The sequence below is a fragment of the Sus scrofa genome, chromosome 5, assembly GCF_054392235.1.
Source record: "Sus scrofa isolate SSC_HxYL_T2T_F1_AM1 chromosome 5, Sscrofa_HxYL_maternal_Yorkshire_Landrace_v2.0, whole genome shotgun sequence".
Classification (NCBI taxonomy): Eukaryota; Metazoa; Chordata; class Mammalia; order Artiodactyla; family Suidae; genus Sus; species Sus scrofa.
This window is the reverse complement of record NC_139387.1, coordinates 38,185,112-38,204,775: the sequence shown is the minus strand read 5'-3', so window position 1 is coordinate 38,204,775 and position 19,664 is coordinate 38,185,112. Positions and strand designations below refer to the sequence as shown.

The 19,664-nt window shown below is 41.5% G+C and overlaps 1 long non-coding RNA gene across 46 annotated transcripts in view; it reads left to right on the top strand.

Moving 5' to 3' along the window:
- LOC102168027 (uncharacterized) overlaps positions 1 to 19,664 on the top strand; it is a 204,251-nt gene that overhangs the window by 162,498 nt on the left and 22,089 nt on the right. For 31 of the 46 annotated variants that reach the window (XR_014803622.1, XR_014803626.1, XR_014803620.1 and 28 more), the window contains 2 exons: positions 2,725 to 2,825; positions 8,467 to 8,553. This is a non-coding gene — a long non-coding RNA (uncharacterized LOC102168027). Of the gene's footprint in view, positions 1 to 1,544; positions 1,814 to 2,724; positions 2,826 to 8,466; positions 8,820 to 9,173; positions 11,255 to 15,248; positions 19,257 to 19,664 lie in introns of those variants that run through there. The other 15 variants (XR_014803609.1, XR_014803630.1, XR_014803613.1 and 12 more) reach the window with 6 other exon arrangements.

Sequence of the window (19,664 nt, the reverse complement as noted above, 5' to 3'; positions counted from 1 at the left end):
CCAATTCCACCCCTAGCCTGGGAACTTCCATATGCCACAGGTGCAGCCCTAGAAAACTAAAAAGTAAAAAAAAGACCAAATGTACCAAATCTCTTACCATATTATTCAACAACTTCCTTGCTCACAGCACTTTCTCTCCTCACATGAGTGTCAGCTTTCCTCAGTGCTAAATTTCTCATAGGTGGTCAGTATTTCTGATGATGTATTCTGAGATAAGCCCCTAACAGGACAAGTCCCCTTCTTGGTGAATCAATAACAGTCATGGTCCTTGTGTGCAGTAAGACATGGCCCCTGGAGCTCCAGGCTGAGGGCAGTAGTGAGGCTTTCAGAGGAAGTCAAGGGCAATGGCTTGCAGGTGTTGGTTGGCACGGCTCACAGGAATCAATGACTTATTAAAGTCTTAAGAATTTTGCAAGCCAGTTGGTGACACATTTGTGGCTTGAAATCAGCCATAGTGTAAGTATTGAAACCATAGAAATTAGCCAGGTGTACACATCAGGTCTTCTTTTCCTCCGTGAAGCTGGTCATTATACATTTACGAGCACACCATTGCTAAGGATGATCCTTCTGGATTGCAAGGAACCGCTTTGACCAAATGGTTCCCTTAGCAAAATCAAGACAAAACTTGTGAGAGGGGATAGAAAGCAGTGTCCTTCTTGGTCCTGAGCAAGGATGAAAGTCCTCACATGGTCCATGCTCAACAGCTCCCTAAAGCAGGGGTTGACAAACTTTGTAAAGAGTCAGATAGTCAGTACTGCCTTTCTAGCACAAAACCAATCAAAGACTATACATAAATGTTGAATGTGGCTGTGTCTAAACAGAATTCATTTATGGATACTGAAATTTGAATTTCATATCACTTCCATGTGGCACAAAATATTACTATTCTTTCGATCTCTTTGCAATTGTTTATAAGTATAAAGTCCATTCTTAACTCACCAACTATACCAAATATAAGTATATATAGCTTGAGGGCTATATTTTGCCTTGAAGTATAAAATATTGAATGATTTTGAAGAAGGAAAAAATGATCACCATATCTCAAGGACTAGCTCTCATTATTGAATAGCGTATGTAACAAGTGCTATCCTAAGAGAGATATATACATTCACTCATGAAATCCTTAAAATGATCCAAAAAAAAAAAAACCCATACCACTATTACTGAGGTTTAGGGAAGAAAAATACCATGACCAAAGTCACACAGGGGAACACAGGAGAGCTGGCTGAGGTTTAATCTCATTTTTTTTTTAATTTGAAACTTGTACTTTTAGCCGATGCTACCCTAGTTTGAAATCCTGGGTCTTAAGAAAGTATACATGTATGTGTGACTGGGTCACCTTGCTGTGCAGTAGAAAACTGATGGAACACTGTAAGTCAGCTATAATGGAAAAAATTAAAATCATTATATAAAAAAAGAAAGAAATCCTGGGTCTTATGTGCAGGAAATAATCTTGCTCATTTGCCACCAACTCATATGTTTATCCTTCTTCAGCTGGTTGCTTTCATCCAGTCCCTCTTTCCTTCTTTTCTCCCCATATACAGGCTGTAGACATCATCCAGAAAATTTACTCTGGAGGATCAATAAGATGGGCAAAATCACTTGCAAGTTTATCTTTTTCAAAAACTCCATAAAATATGGAAGTAGGTTGAGTAGCACTTGCAATATATTTCAAAAAAAATTAAGCTAAAAAGAGTCATCTGGATCACATGAGGATCCGTGTCCCTGGCTGGACTTTGCCCTTGATGACAGAAGGTGAACAGAGCTGGTGGAACAAGGCTAGGAGCTATTTCTCGCTATTTCAAACAATAAGGTACAGAAAACTAATTTTTGAGAGGACAGTGACTCTTGGCAGGAAAAAATAATTATTAGGGGTGTATTTGTGTATTTATGGAAGTAATATTTAGAAATAGGAAAAATATAAATTATAAGGTGAAATTATTCCTAGGAGATTAAATGTCATAATTTCTATAATTATCTTACCACTACTTTAGTGAAAAAAATTCTGGAGTTCCCATTGTGGTGCAGTGGAAATGAATCCGACTAGGAACCAAGAGGTTTCAGGTTCTATTCCTGGCCTTGCTCAGTGGGTTAAGGATCTGGCGTTGCCATGAGCTGTGGTGTAGGTTGCAGATGCGACTCGGATCTGATGTTGCTGTGGCTGTGGGTAGGCTGGCAGCTGTAGCTCCAATTCAACCCCTAGCCTGGGAACCTCCATATGCCATGGGTGCAGCCCTAAAAAGCAAAAAGAAAAAAAAATTCTGATGAAGCAAATTTAAAATGTTAATATTCTTAGATCTAAGTGAGCTGTTTCGTCACTAACCAAAAAATGGTTTAAATGCCTAAAACAAATAGTATGACTGAATAAAAGATAGATTTTTATGTAGAACATAAACACTTGTTTAGCTTGAGTTCTAAGATAAATCAGAGGGATGGTGACCTGGGTGCAGTTGAGTGGTGTCCTGATAATTATTTTCCAGTTGAGGTCAGCACTGACCACAGATGATCTTTCACTTGGCCATTAATTTTACTCAGCTTTGAAATAAGACCAATCTGTTCTTGCCAGTAAAACTCAGAAATCCAGGCACACAGCTAAAGGAAAGTTTAGTTCAATCTTGAAGAGCAGGATAAATTTTCAGTGGTTTATGGAGAAAACTGATTTGTCTCCCTGGGAAGCCAGATCTTCAGATAATAAAATGCCATTTCTGTCTAACCTTGAAAAAGGTCAAGCTACTGGTGATGGAATCCAGGCTTCAAAAGAAGAACCAGATGTCAGATGGAAATGATCAAGAAGACAGATCAGGAGTTCCCGTCGTGGCTCAATGGTAAGGAACCCAACTAGGATCCATGAGAGCTTGGGTTCACTCCCTGGCCCTGCTCAGTGTAACTCACTGAGGATCCGGTGTTGCCATGAGCTGTGGTATAGGTCACAGACATGGCTCCGATCTGGTGTAGCTGTGGCTATGGCATAGGCGGGCAGCTGCAGCTCTCAATTTGACCCCTAGCCTAGGAACTTCCATGTGCCACAGGTGCAGCCCTAAAAAGACAAAAAAAAAAAAAAAAAAAAAAAAGGAAGATGGATGACATACGATGTTGCTGAGCATTTGGGGAAATAGGCACACACCTGTACTTTTGCTGGGAGTGTAAACCGATGCATCTTTCCTAGGGGAAAATTTGGCAACAAGTAGAAATGCCTTCTTTAGTAGAAGTCTTTGACTTAGAAGTCTCACGCCTAGAAATGTATCCTAAGCTAATAGTTGGATAACTGTGTTAGGATGAACAAACAGGATGTTGATTGCTAGAGAGTTTATGGTACTGATAAATTTGAAATGACCCAAACACAATCAATAGGAATTTGGTTAAATAATTATGACATATCTATACAATGAAGCCTTAAAGCCACTAATTAGAATTATATAGATACATATTTATAGACATGAAAATATAAATGTTTAGATGTTGCTACGTGGAGAAAAAACCACGTGTCCTCTGATTCTATGTAGGGTGTGTGCGCGTGTTTGTGTGCGTGCGTGCGTGCGAATGTGTGTGTGCATGCGCACACAGACAGAGAAAAGTCTGAATAGCACTATTTTTCCAGCAATTACTTCTCAGCTTAACTCTAAGCTTTATAATGCTCTGTACTTTATGAATTTTCAGGAACGAGCTTGTATTATTTTTTTAGGAGAAGATTTACCTAAGTAAAAATTCTCCAAGAACTAACTGGTGCTCTCTGGTTGTCCTCTTTCGTTTTAACCTTCTAGTTACAAGCTCATTCTGATCCAGCTTTTTTATGACATCTGCTAGTTGGTTCTCTACCAGTCTTCTCAGAGTTTGAGATATTCAGCCTCACTTTTTTAGGCTCTTTTTTAAGGCATGCACACACAAACAACGTATTTCATTTGTAGTATACCGCAGACTATAGTCCTATAAATAATAGGCCCCAAGTTGAAGGTGGTATGATAAAGTTCTTCCAAATCTCCCATCCTGTCAGAGATTCTCTAGGCCTGACTATATACTCCTTTGGAGATAGTATCAGAAATCACAATATCCAAAATCGATATTTGAGGCCTTTTGGGAATGTGTGCCTTGAATCATATGGCCCTCCTAACCCTCTTGTACAAGGTTTTCTGTCTGTCCCATGCTGGACTGGTTCCATACAATGGCATACTCCACTCTATCCAGTCTCCGCTGTCCCTCCATTCTGGCTTTTCTAGACTATAACCCGAGTCTCTGGGCTTATAGCTCCCCAAATATATTCTCCTTGAGATGCTCCTCAGGGCATCTCAACCCAGTGGCTGTTACAATGGAGAGTCTGGCCTCTACCAACCCCCATGTGAGAAGCACCCCCATGTGAGAAGCATGGCTGCCAGTGGCAACAGAGTAAGGACCCAACACCATATCATTGTGCTGTGGTATCTCTGTTGCCTGAAGAGTCAAAGTTCTAGAAATAGTGACTCAGGAGCTGTGGCAAGATGACAAGGTCAATGATGGGGAGCTACAGTGCTAGAGGTGGCCCAGGGAGCACTGGACGCCTGGCCATGCTCAGAGAAACATGCAGATACAACTGTGACCCAAGACTGCAGCTGCACTAACATGGCATCAAGCTACAAACTAAATGCAGGAGTTATGTCGACTTTTCTACATAACTGAGAGGCCATGACGGGGCCCACATGCCACAGGCTAAGCTTCAGCATTCTTGGCACGACAGAGTTGGATCATTCACAGTGATTTTCTAGAGCAGAACCAGCTGAGCCAACCACAGTGACATTCCTTGTTTTGCCAAATTCTCCTGTCAGCTAGACAGGAGCAGACACTGGGAACTCAGAGTACTCAAGCAATTACCATGGGCAACTGAGCAAGGACCACCATTGCAGAAGAAGAAACACATTTAAGATATCCAAAGCACCTCTGCAAGCCATGTGACCTACAGGTGACATCAGCAATGAACATGACAGGCAGGTCTGGCAAGTGGTACACAGACAGGGCAAATGCTCTGGAAAACACTCTGAGTTTGTTTACTTTTGAACATTCTGTTCAAGGTCATCAATAGTCCATGCAAGGTCTCTCCCTTATTTTGCTTATAAATTAACATAATAAATTACATTATTAAATGATTATTACATAAATTAATTTTCATTTATTCCCACCACCACTCTCATGCTTCTTTCACCATAAACAATCATTTTGAGGTGTTTAGTGTGGATATTTTTATTTGCAGGTATTTTTTTCCTTAACATTTTTTTTTTCTTTTTAGGGCTGCACTTGCAGCAGCAAATGGAAGTTCCCAGGCTCGGGATCAAATCAGAGCTGCAGCTGCCGGCCTCCACCACAGCGACCTATGCCGCAGCTTGCAGCAGCACCATTGAGTGAGGCCAGGGATCAAACCTGCATCCTCATGGATATTGGGTTCTTAACTAGCTGAGCCACAGCAGGAATTCCCATGGGTTTTTTTTGCCTTTTTTTTTTTTTTTAGCAAAAATGCGTAGTATTTTGTATTCATGGATTTTTAAATTACATAAATGTGTGTTAAGCATCTCATTCTGTTTTTACCTTTTCCACTAAACATTAGCACGGCTATATGTTGCATGATTCCATATTGCTCTATGTGTATCTAATCCGTTATTCCTAACTGCCACCTCCTGTCCAATCATGTGCCCCCAGAACATTTTACCCACTGCTTTCCCAGTGATAGGCAGACAGAAGTAATACTGCAGTCAGCACTATTGCAAATGTCCTCTCGTGGACCTAGGTGAGAATATCCCTGGGATATATATCCAGGAGCTATACTGTTGGAACACTGGATGTGTATATACTTGCTCTGACTAAATTCTGCAAGACTGCTTACCAGAGTGGTTGCACCAATCTCTGTTTGCAGTAACACTGTGTAAAAATTCCTCTGCCTCCACTTCCACATGGCAGGAACCTTTAAAGAGGTAGGTCACCATGTGGAGCCCTTCGCTTTTACATTATGGACTTTTTACATCTTGCTTCCAGGCTGGATGCCTGAGCACAGCTCTAAAGGAACTCCTGGGAGTCAATACTGAGAATGCCCGATGCTGGGGCTCCGTGGAAGAAAGATGGTGTAATGTGTCTCACTGCTATTCATTCATTTATTGAGCACCTGCTGAGTGCAAAGCTCCAAGCTAATAGAAAAAAATCTCATGTGGTCTATGCCTTTTTTTGGATTCAGAAATTAGTGCGAAAGAATGACCTTAGTTCAAATTCCTGCAAGTAAATGGCAACAAGCACACGCAGTGTTATAAATGAGAATTTCAGGAGGCTGTGGGGAACCATTCCTAAACAAGAATGAAAGCACCACCATAGAGAATTTTCAATATAGTACACTAGCTTTGGAGTTCCCATCATGGCTCAGTGGTTAATGAATCTGACTAGGAACCATGAGGTTGCGGGTTTGATCCCTGGCCTTGCTCAGTGGGTTAGGGATCCAGTGTTGCCATGAGCTGTGGTGCAGTTTGCAGACTTGGCTTGGATTCCATGTTGCTGTGGCTCTGGCGTAGGCCGGCGGCTACAACTCCGATTCGACCCCTAGCCTGGGAACCTCCATATGCCGTGGGTGCAACCCCAGAAAAGACCAAAAAAAGACAAAAAAATATATATATATATAGTATACTAGCTTCTAGAGGAGTACCTGACACTTGGTTGGCCCTCATTAAATGTTTGCTGAAAAAATGACTAAAAGAATAGAAAGTCAAGGTTCAGGTAAGCCCTTCCTAAGAACATGAAGTTTGAACCAAGCCTTGCAAAATAAGCAAGGGTTAATCAGGGCAAGGTGATGGTGGTGGTAGTATCAGGAGCTCTCCCAGGTAGGGAGTTGGGGATGGATGCACAATAATGCCAACAACTAAACCCATCTGTGGGCATATCCTCACATGTCCCCTCAGGCATATTTGTTCTGCAATGCAGATCCCTCTTCTCAACAAAGCTGTTGGGACCAAATCCAGACCAAGAGCAGGATCACAGCAATAAGAAACCCTGCAGCCACAGGGCAGAAGACAGCGTTTCCGTATAATGAATTGGTGAATTTTTTTTTTGCAACATAATGAGAAGAGAACAAGTTTAGAGTCAGAATGAATCTGAATAAATTTTCCTACTCTATGTCTTAGCAGCTAAGCGAATACGTGCAAGTTCCCTACCTCATGTAGTTTCCTTGTGATTAAAAAAATAGAGATGATGGAGTTCCCTGCGTGGCTCAGCGGAAATGAATCTGACTAGTGTCCATGAGGATGCAGGTTCGATCCCTGGCCTTGCTCAGTGGGTTAAGGATCAGTGTTGCCATGAGCTGTGGTGTAGGTCACAGATGCAGCTTGGATTTGGCGTTGCTGTGGCTGTGGCATAGGCTGGCAGCTGTAGCTCCAATTTGACCCCTAGCCTGGAAACCTCCATATGCTGAGGGTGCAGCCCTAAAAAGACACACACACAGAAAAAAATAGAGAGGATGATACCAACTTTGTAGGGGCTTTGAGAAAATTAAGTAAGCTATGTTATATCTATTAGATGTAGAATAATAAGATATATCGTTATAATGATGACAGTTAACTATTTCTGAACACTTACTTGCTGAGCTCTTTACATAAAATTCTCTTCTTTTATCCCTGGCACTACTTCATAGGCTTTTGTGCACACGTAGGCACTTAGAACAGTGCCTGACACAAAAAGCACTCAAAAGTGTTAGGTATTATCACATAGGTCTTCTCACTTTATAGAGGAGGAAATTGGGGCTTTGAGAGGTTAAATAACTTAGCCCAACCTCAGGATCAAACAAAACCTTCAGCCTCTTCTTTATGCCGACGACAGTGCTGGCACACGGTAGGTCTCAAAATACACGTTAGCCTCTCTCCCCAGCCATATCTTTTCCCACTCACCTCCCACCCTCCCACTTTCCTCCCTTGAGGAGTAGTTAGCACTGAAGGAGCTCCATAATGGCCTTCAAGTAGACAGCAATATTGGTGTTGGTATAAGGCACACACACACACACACACACACACACACACAGAGAGAGAGAGAGAGAGAACACAGATATTTCTGTTCAAATGGGAGGCAGGCCACATGTATTGTATCTGGTCCCAAACAGACACAACAAAATGTGGCCAGCTTCCTCCTGGCACCCTGAACCTTTATGACAAATAGCGGTGGGTTTCACAAGCCTTGTTTAAAACCGGGAGTAATTTAAATTAGGAGATACTGAATCACTTCCTCACTTTCCCATGAAGAAATAGGAAAATTTCATCGTGGTACCTGACAATTACTACCTATTTATTTTCTAAAGGAATCCAAAATTGGGAAGAGTCTAGGATGCTGAATTCCAGACAATCAATGGAGTTTCATTTTAAACAAAAATAAACTCTAAGCCTGAAGAAGCTCTCATATTCTGGAGAGAGAATAAATCATTGGAAATCACTGAGAGCCTGAAACATTCTTTTTTCTCTTGCTCTCTGTGCACTTTAGTTTCCAAGGAGGATTTCACTCGGAGCAATCTGTTTCCTGAGAGAGAGTCGAGGAATTCTCTTGGAGTCTCTTGAGGATCTGGTGAAGGTACAGTGATTAAGTAACTCAGTCCAGATGAAAAGCCAAAAGTTTTCTATCAACTTTTCCCAGGCTCCCTTCTCTTTCTCTCCTCGTCTCCAATACTTTTGAGTTTTTAACCCTGTGATCTCTTTTCAGGAAGTATACTAACCAGAGACAAAGAGGATTTTATAAGATAGTCTAAATATCTTGGACTTTCAGCCAGGCACAGAAAGGACTTCTGTCAGTATGAAAATATGCAGGCTCAGGGAAGGAGAAGAAATCCTCAGACATGCGTGGCGCAGTGGTTAACGAATCCGACTAGGAACCATGAGGTTGCGGGTTCGGTCCCTGCCCTTGCTCAGTGGGTTAACGATCCGGCATTGCCGTGAGCTGTGGTGTAGGTTGCAGACGCGGCTCGGATCCCACGTTGCTGTGGCTCTGGTGTAGGCCGGTGGCTACAGCTCCGATTCAGCCCCTAGCCTGGGAACCTCCATATGCCGTGGGAGCGGCCCAAGAAATGGCAACAACAACAACAAAAAAGAGAGACAAAAGACAAAAAAAAAAAAAAAGACCAAAAAAAAAAATTAAATTAAAAAAAAAATAAAATAAAAAAATAAAAAAAAATAAAATAAAAAAGAAATCCTCAGACATGGAGTTCCCGTTGTGGCTCAGTGGTTAAAGAATCCGACTAAGAACTATGAGGTTGCAGGTTCGATCTCTGGCCTCGCTCAGTGGGTTGAGGATCTGGTGTTACTGTGAGCTGTGGTGCAGGTTGCAGACTTGGCTTGGAGCCCGTGTTGCTGTGGCTCTGGCATAGGCCGGTGGCTGCAGCTCCAATTGGATCCCTAGCCTGGGAACCTCCATATGCCATGGGTACAGCCCTAGAAAAGACAAAAAAAAAAAAAAAAAAAAAAAAAAAGAAAAAAACAAAAAGAAATCCTCAGACATAGTATGGAGTGATTCCTGACCTGGTTTGTAGAGACTTCACCTGGGCTCTTAGGAAAAGCCTATGGTTGAGTCTCTAAAAAAGACTGATGCTAGGGAGTTCTCCTGTGGCACAGCAGGTTAAGAGTCCAGAGTCCAGCATTGTCACTGCAGCAGCTGGGGTCGGTGTTGTGGCACAGGTTCAATCCCTGTCCCAGGAACTTCCACATGCCACAGTGCAGCCAAAACAAAAACAAAAACTGATGCTGAAGGAAAATTGCTGAAAACATGCATGTGCACATGCACACAAACACGTACACGGAGTAGGAGGGAGGAATGGAGATGGAGGGGAAAATGTAGATGATTTAGATTGGGTGCAGTTCATATTAATGAGTTCTAGGCAGAACTTGAGGGAATTGTATGACAAGTTATAAAATCTAAGATAAAATAAATCTGAAAGAAAACACAATCTATTTCTCAGGGAAGGTAGAAAAACTAAAACTGTGTTTCATCAGCAATAAAGGTATATTTCAGCTGGAAATGACTCTTTAGAACAACTTGCAAAATGAATCCTTTCCCCCTCTGGTTAGGACACTCCCTCTTCTCCTGAACTGCATCTCCATGAACAGTGAAAGGTGACTGTGAGTGCGTAAGTGAATGTGTGTGTGTGTGTGTGTGTGTGTGTGTGTGTGTCAGTGTATATGTTGAATTATCATCTAGATAAAGGTATACTGTGTGTCATATTGATTTTCTGGTGATTCAACATTAATTCCTGGCAAAGCACTAGGAAATTCCAGACTTATGAATGCTTTTCTGGAAGGTCACAATCAAGATGTGTAGAAATCCAACTATGTTTCAAACAATTCCTGGATTCTTTTTAAAATCAGAAACCAGTCCCCTTGCAATTCTTTTTCACCTCTTTAAGTAAATGCCTTTCATTAAACTGCTCGTATTTCAAGTATTTGACCTAATCCTCAAAATATCTCTGTAGGCACTGTGACAAGTGTTACTACTGCAATTCTCCAGAGAGGAAAGAGAATGCATGTAGCAGGTGGTAGCAGAGGTGAACACGAACACCAAACTTCATCACTCATAGTTTAGTGAGAAATCCATGACACGTGATCATTTTCTTGCCTCTAGAAATCAGAAATAAACTTTGCTTCACTTGACTTTAAAAACCCAAGTTTTTTTTTTAACAAAAATAGAAGGAAGCTATTTATTAGATTCCTTTTTTATACAGCACTAAATCATTCAGTCAATTTAGTGAAGAAAAAAAAAAAGAAAGAAACAATCTCATTCACCTGGCATTAAATAAGTAAAAATAACCTAAATTTGGGTCAGTTAGCTGCAATGAGATAAAATGCTTCCTTCACCAGAATACTCTTCTTCTTTTCCTCAGGGTCACTTCTCCAATGCCATGCATTTTATTTCTGTTCATTTAAGCTAAATCTAATGGCAGTTAGTACTGTCAATACTACTACTAAAAATAGTAGTAGTAAAAATAGCTTTTAAAAAATGGGCAGAAGACCTGAATAGATATTTTTCCAAAGAAGGCATACAGATGACTAAGAAGCACATGAAAAAAGTGCTCAGTAGTGTTAATCATCAGGGAAATGCAGATTAAAACCACAGGGAGGTATCACCTCAAACCTGTCAGAATGACTGTCATTAACAGGAACACAAATAATAAATGTGGGTGAGGATATGGAGAAAAGGGAACCCTAGTAGAACTGTTGGTGAGAATGTAAATTGGTGTAGATCCTGTGGAAAACAGTATGGAAGTTCCAGAAAAAAAAACTAAAAATATAACTACCATATTAACCAGCAATTCTACTCCTGAGTATACATCTGAAAAAAAGAAAAAATATGAATTTGAAAAGATATATGCACCCAAATGTTCAGAGCAGCATTATTTACAATTGCCAAGCTATGGAAGCAACCTAAGTGTCTGCCAACAGATGAATGAATAAAGAAGTGGAATACTATTCAGCCATTAAAAAGAATAAAATTTTTCTATTCGCAACAACATGTATAGACTTTGAGGGTATTATGCTTAGTGAAATAAGTCAAAGACAAACACTTTGATATCACTCATATGTGGAATCTAAAAATTAAAACAAGCTATGAATGTAACTAGAAAGAAACAGACTCACAGATGTAGAGAATAAACTATTGATTACCAATGGAGAGCAGAAGGTGGAAGGGGCATTTAGTGGGGTTTTTTTGTTTTTGTTTTTGTTTTTTGTTTTTTGGCTTTTTAGCACCACACTCGTGGCATATGGAGGTTCCCAGGCGAGGGGTCGAACTGCTGGCCTATGCCACAGCCAGAGCAGCATCAGATCCAAGCCATATCTGCAACCTACACCACAGCTCATGGCAACGCCGGATCATTAACCCACTGAGTGAAGCCAGGGATGGAGCCCACAACCTCATGGTTCCTAGTTGGATTCGTTTCCACTGTGCCATGTCGGGAACTCTGGAAGGGGCATTTAGGGATAGGGATTAAGAGGTACAAACTACTGTGTATAATATAAATTAGCTAGAAAGATATATCATTCAACCAGGGAATGTAGCCAATATTTTATAATAACAATAAATGGAGTGTAACCTTTGAAAATTATGAACCATTCTGCTGTACACTGGTAACGTATCAAATATTGTACACCAACTAACTATACCTTAATTTAAAAAAATGGTAATAGGGAACATGAGGATGTGCCCATTAGACTCTTTGCCTATAGAAATGGGTATCATTATCATCCCCATTTTATGGATGAGGAAATAGGCTTAGACTGTGTTAAGTAAATTGCCCAATGTCACAGGCTATTAAAAATGGAAGAGCAGTATCCAAAGCCAGGCCTGTGCAAAGTCCAGATCTCTTTGATAGGCTTAAAAATGACTATTTGCTAACCCTTCCCTGTAATTAAACTGCTCATGGAAGTGTGACCCCTCCCATGCTTATCTGCATTTCAGTAAGGACTTTATTAGAATGTAAACTCCATCAGCATAGAGTCTTGGTCTATTTTGATCATAACTGCATCCCTGGTGCTGAGCAAGTAATAGATGCTCCATAATCAGGGCCCCTCTCAGAGGATGCCCTACACTTGTTCTGTGGTCACCATCTTGAAATTCTTTATCATTTTACCTTTGGATTTGGCTTTTGTGGGTGAAGTCTGATGGGACAATGAAACTTGGCCCGGCACTCGGAATCTCAACTCAGGTGTAGTCCCACTTCCAGCCACTTCTGCACCTCCTTGCTTCCCTGGGTTCCTGGCTGCCCCTCTCCACCCCTCGTGCCTTGGGTGGCAAGTAGTTTACGTGGTGGGGTGAGGAAGACTGACAGGCCAGGGCCTAGGCATGGCATGGAAGGGTTAAGGGTGGATGCAAGTGCCCACAGTATCTCCAGGAGGGGCTTGGTCCTGCCCTGGACCACAGCTCCACGGTGCGTTCAGAAGGCAACTAGGGTGGCAAGCCTCTTGTCCACACCTGACCCAGGTGCCAAGTGCAAGGTGGTGTGGAGGCTGCAATGCCTCAGAGGACTTACCTGTCCCCAGCCAGAGCTCAACTCAACTGGCACTGTGCTGTACAGCAAGTCTTAGAGTGGGGCCCTACCTGCCTGTGAGGATCAAGATTTCCCCAAGAGCATCCCTGTACCTGAGGGAGCACACAGTAAATAGCAAAATTAAATTAAATGAACGTTAAATTAAATTAATTAAATGCATTAAAACACCATGACAGAGCAAGAGAGAAACTACAAAAAAGGGGAAAATTACCATTAGTGGCAATATTTTCCTGCTTTTTGAATGGGGCTACACATTTTCCCTTTGCAAAGGTCCCCAAATTATGTAGCTAATCCTGTCAATAATTATAATAAGTTTATGATTTGGACTCTTGGAGATTAAAATATTCAGGTATCAGGAATTCCCATTGTGGCTCAGTGGGTTAAGAACCCAACATAGTCTTCATGCTGATGCAAGTTTGATTCCTGGCTTTGCTCAATGGGTTAAGCATCTGGTGTTGCCTCAAGCTGCGGAGGAGGTCACAGATGTAGCTCAGATCCTGTGTTGCTGTGGCTGTGGTGTAGGTCATCAGCTACAGTTCCAATTGGACCCCTAGCCTGGGAACCTCCATATGCCACAGGTGTGGCCCTAAAAAGCCAAAAAAAAAAAGTTTACTGGCTAAATAATAAATGTCTACCAGTAAATTTGTCCACTGAAGCCACAGTTCTTATATGGGAGCTGTCACCTAGATGCCCCTAGGTATCCCATTCTAGCTCCGGTTGTCAAGAAGTTTTTGGTTGTGTAGTATTTTCTTATCATTTCCACCCACATTTTAATGATTTGGACTCAGTCACATGGTGCTACGTAACTAACTGTAGGGGAAGCTGGCACCTCATATGAACTTTACCTTCTAGTAAAGTTCTTTCTGAAATTCAGATAAGCGTGGAATTTAAACACAGGCAATGTTCACCTTATGGTCTGTTTTTTGAGCCTCTCATCTACATTTGAAATTTGCTCTACCTTAAGTCTAAATCCTGCTCTGCTACTCCGCCAGCTCATTTAACATTCCCTTAGCCTAATTCCATCTACCTATGTGACTACAAAGAAAAAGAAACAGGGTCTGATGCTACACTAAGATTGCCTTTGCTATTGCAATAAAGATCATGTGGTGTTTTCTTGTATATGTGATGACTGGCATCTAGGAATTACTCAGTAAATATTTTCCAAATGAAGACAATAAATGAGTTGGGGTTAACTAGGATGGTGTACATTTCTATAGCTAAAGAAAAGTTATGATCTGGGTAGATTTAAAATGAGAGAAGGTGTGTTCCCATGGTGGCTCAGTAGAAACAAATCTGACTAGCATCCATGAGGACGCAGGTTCAATCCCTGGCCTGGCTCAGTGGGTTAAGGATCCGGTGTTGCTGTGAGCTGTGGTGCAGGTCACAGATGCAGCTCGGATCCCACGTTGCTGTGGCTGTGGCATAGGCCAGCAACTACAGCTCTTGTTTGACCCCCAGCCTGGGGACCTCCGTATGCCTCAGGGCTGGCCCTAAAAAAAAGAAAAAAAAAATTTAGAAGCGGTAGTATGTATAAAATAATCTAGAATAAGGATATACTGTATGAGATGGGGACTATAGCCAATATTTTATAGTAACTATATATATAAATGGAGTATAACCTTTAAAGATAGTGAATCACTATATTGTACACGCATAACATGTATTGCTCATCAACTATACTGCTATTAGAAAAAAATGAAATAAAATGACAGGAGGGTGTTATTTAGAGACAATGAGAATTCAGGGAGTCGACTGGAACTGTTGATCTGCATTTGTCCTTTGATCCAGTGGCTAAGTGGAAGACGTGGGCACAAAGTCAATCTTCTCTACACCATTTACTCTTTCACTTTGAATTGTTTTTTTTCCCTATTAGATCCCTTTCTGCTTATGTTTGTCCGTTTTCCAAAGAACATGTCAAAGCTTTCCCAAATTCGGATCCTGCCCTTTCTGTAGTGTCATCATTGCCTTAAAAACACTTCCACTCTGCAAGACATTAATGGCTCAGCAGAGTGTAATAAACTTCCGTTTGGCTTTAGGACACAACAAATGCCACACAGATATACCCTTCAATGACACATCTTTCATAAAATAAGCAGTCTCCTAAGCAGGGAGAATACAAATGCAGCTATTGTGGTAGCAGATATTCATCTTCCATCCACACATGCGAATTGTGCCAAGATTATTCCCTTTGCATTTTCTCATTCCCTTTAACTCTGTTTCATTTTTTTCCTCTAAGTGCTCATCCTACCCGTCTGGTGCAAAGCTTTATTTTAGATATTATTGAAGCCTGAAACTCCTTCCGAGATGAGACCAGAAAACAGGAGAATTCTTAGGACCCAGAACTGGGAGAAGGTCCTCTAAACTCTAGCTTATCCCAAGTCCTCCTGAGGTCCTCATTGCTCAAGCCAATGTCCAGATTCTGTTGACTTCTGTGTCAGGCCATGCCTGGGACATCTTTGCCTGTGCTCAATGCTTCAGTGGTCCAGCCTCCTAAAGACACGACATGGCCATCCCATGAGAAGTCTTGCCTATGTGGAGGTGTTCAGGGAGTGATGTTGGGAGTTGCTGGTGGTGAGGAATACAATCAATGACTATTAGTAAGGTTTGGTGTCACTGCCTTGATCAGTGCTAAGACACTGTCAGTTTTACCCAGATTGCTTTTTTTTCTCTTTTTGGCCACACCTGCAACATGCGCAAGTTCCCTGGTCAGAGACTGAACCGAAGCCACAGCAGTGACAACACCAGATCCTCAACCCACTGAGCCACCAGGGAACTCCTTACCCAGATTGCTGTTGTAACATCAGTACAAATGTCAACATGATGACTGGGTACAGGCAGGCATCAGCCAAATTAACCTTGCTAAGGAGCAGTTTAGGGAGACAAATTCCATAGCTCTTAAGATGCTAAGTTCACACCATGGCGAGAAGAAGTCTGAGTATAACCTGTATGATGTTAAAGCAGGGAGAACCGGTGCCGAATGGGATGGGATTAGCTCAAGCCCATCATGAACAAGGAGTCTAAAGAACCTTTCTCCCAGCACCCAAACTTGGATTCCTCCAGCTCAATACTCCCACTTACTTTTCTGCTCTATTTCACTCATCTGTCATAAGAATTATAATTATGTAGTTATATTACATTATTGTTAGCTAATCTAATCATAGTTGTCAGCTCTAAACATAAAAGTTCAGACTTTAGAACTTCAGGAACAGACTTAGAAACTCAGACATTAGTCTCTTTACCCACAAAATAAATGTGGCCATTTCATAAAGAGTCAGACTTGCATTTTGCAAGGATGTTATATTGCAAACATTATCAAATGTCATTGTGTGAAAGTCTCCATAAGGAATTAGATTTCATACCCTGGATCACTTGGTACTAGTAATAATAACAACAATACATTATATATGTAGCAAAGCAACTGTACACCAGCCAATTTGGTCATCATCACAGCTCAGTGTAATTGAGAGAAAATACTTTATTATTAATCCCATTTGGCAGAAGGGAACACTGAGAAATTGTGTGATTTGCCCCCAGTCATATTTATTAAGTGGCAGAACTAGGACCGTAATCCAGGTCATTGTCTAAAAGCTTTCAGTCCTTTCTGTTCTCTGTTTATATGCAGTTGGACTCTATTAAATTATATTGTTTTTATATTCCCATTAGCTCAAGGACAACACTTAGTTGAACATCTGGGTTTAATATTTTTTCCACAACCTCTTCAGAGTCTGTTCATGTGAATAAAAGGTTTTTGTCAACAGTTAACTCTTTGGACTGCTTCTCAGGAAAGCAAAGGCAAGACAGTACAGATCTGGAATGGACATTTTTCAGTAGCCAGGGAGTAGCAGTTGCTTTGTATTTCTGCAGAATGAATCAGGTGCCTTCGAGACAGACAACTGGAGCAACGTTCTTTAAGTCTTTAAGCCCCAGCCATTTCCAGAATCCAGAAAAGAGGAGTCAGTCACTGAGATTGTATGTTTGTGTCATAACCCTGATCAGACATCAGCAGGATGCAGAAGGTTGAGGAAGTCCAGGATTCCAACATGTTTTCAGGGCCTCGCAAAGACCTGGAGTCTGAGCATCATAAGAAGACCATGGGAATATCAGTCTTTGGGTGGAGGGCAGAGAGAGGATTCACGGATAGGTCTACACACAGGCCCAGTCAAGGGGATAGTACAATGGGAAAATGGCTTAAGCCAAGATCTCTGTCTTGAGCCCCTCATATTCTATTAGGAAAGATATGCCACAGCTAGCAGGTGTTAGGGCCAGGACTGCAGCCTAAGCAATCTAGCTTCAGAGTTCTCAGGCACTTAATGGCCCAGGGCATAACTGCTAAGGACAGTAAGAGAGGTGCTCACTGAGTACAGCGTGGGAGCAGAGAGTGGGAGAGAGGCAGGCAGATGCCATTCTTTCTACCGGAGGGAATAAGGAAGCCTTCATGGAAAGGTGCATTTGAACTGGGCTTGGATACTGGGGAGTTTCGATAGGTGGAGAATTGGATGTGAACGATGGAAAAACTGCTCCTAAAATAACTTAGGCAAAATGAAAATGTTTTGGGCTCACATGTCTGAAAGCTCTAGCTTTGTGCTCGGCTTGATCAGGGCTCTTGCATAGCATCATAGGGCAGGAAAATAAAACTTTTCCCTCCACGCTCCTAGGTTCTCCAGCAGGAGCCCTACAAACTAGACTGACTGACCAGAAAAAAAAAAATTAACAAGGGAAAAACAGAGTTTATTAATATGTGCAGTGTGCATATACTCAGTGAAATTCAGTGATGAGTAATCAAGGGAGTGATTAGTATGTGGGGCTTATATAGTATCTTAACAAAAAACAGTATATTTGTAGAGAAATGACAGGACAACAGAAAAGGTTTTAGGCTCCCAAGCACAGCAAACTCCGGGAGGGTAAATATCAGAAAATTAATGGAAGAAGGTTTATTTGTGCAAATTCATCTCTGTACCAACTTCCCACCTTCTTCATGGCCATAAAACTTCCACAGAAGAGGAGATTATTGTCAGCCTTCATTTCTCAGAAGATTCTGCTTTTAGTCAGATAAGGGAAGCCCTAAGAAAGCTTCTTTCGCATCTGGTAATTCTCATTTGCATCCAACTCAAAATAATCCTTAGGACAGAGTTCCCTGTGTGGCTTGGTGGAAATGAATCTGACTAGTATCCATGAGGACCCAGGCAATCCCTGGCCTCGCTCAGTGGGTTAAGGAGCCAGAGTTGCTGTGAGCTGAGGTGTAGGTCGCAGACGTGGCTCGGATCCTATGTTGCTGTGGCTGTGGTGTAGGCCGGCGGCTACAGCTCTGATTCAACCCCTAGCCTGGGAACCTCCATATGCTGCAGATGTGGGCCTAAAAAAAAAAAAAATATCCCCCCCCCCAAATAATAATCCTTATACCATTGTAGCATTTTGGGGGATGGTATATTTCAATCTTTCAGGACTCAGTTTCTCACTGTCTCTTAGCTCTGCTTTTGGCTATATTGAACCCACGCTCAGGCAGACCTTCTCCTAGTAGCAAGATGGCTGCTGCCAACTAGTGGCTGGGCAGACAGTCTCCAGGACTGCACTCTTAACCACTGCACCAGACTTCCTCTAGTGCAGGAAGCCTAGACTAGAAACCTAGCCTAGACTAGAAACCTAGCCTAGACTAACAACCTAGACTTTATCCAGAGGAGAGAAGGTTTTGTGTGGAAATAATCCATTGCCTACATTTCTGTACCCCAGTGTGGAGAATATCTGTATTCCATAGTCTGAATTTACCTTCATAATTGCTGTAGCCTCAAGCTACTTTGGCATATATGTGTATGGGGGTGGGTGAGCACAGAACTTATTTGACCAGTCATCAGTTGACAAATATTTCCCAACCCAAAACGGTTCCAGAATTCCATCCATCTCAAGAGGAAACACATTCAGAGCCATTCAATGGAAACCAAAGGACCTGTCAATGAATTCTGGAGGTCCTCTAGTAGCAAGGCAGATCAAGTAGTTAAGACATGTGATATTTATTTGTTTGTTATTTGTTTATTTTCCTTTTTTTAAGTCTTGTAATAAATTTGTAAGCAAAACAATAGAATCAATTGCTTGAGAACGGAGTTTAATGAGTTGAAGTTGGGCTTGGAGAATTTCTATTTGTTGAGTTAAACAAACAAATCCTGTGCATGGCTGGATTCTGTAACTATTTTCTGTTTGCTCATTTTGTAGACACTGATTATCTAATAAAGCCAGATTAGCTCATCCTAAAGATTTTTCAATGGCCCTAATTGCTTTTTTCCAGTTGTGTAGTAGTTTTGTCTCATTCACAGAGAAAAGGACCAATCTACCAAAATTTTCTCATTGCACAAACAGGGAGCCACTTAAATGCATAAGAACTCTGCCAAATGCAGAAGATACAGTTTCTGATCTGCAGTGGGGACAAACCAAGGAGGAAGGAATGACTGGTCACCATGGAATCACAGTTAAGGATAAGTTCAGAGACTCAGTTCTGAATTTCAGAGTTTTCCTCCCTTTTTGCTGTAATGAGAGTCTCATCTTGCCCTTTAGGGTGAATTCCTTTGTTATGACAAAATGGAGTCCAGGGCCCAACTCCTGAGCAAATAGTTTCTCCTTCATCTAATAGTTAGAACTGAAATCCTGGCTGTTTCAGGATCTC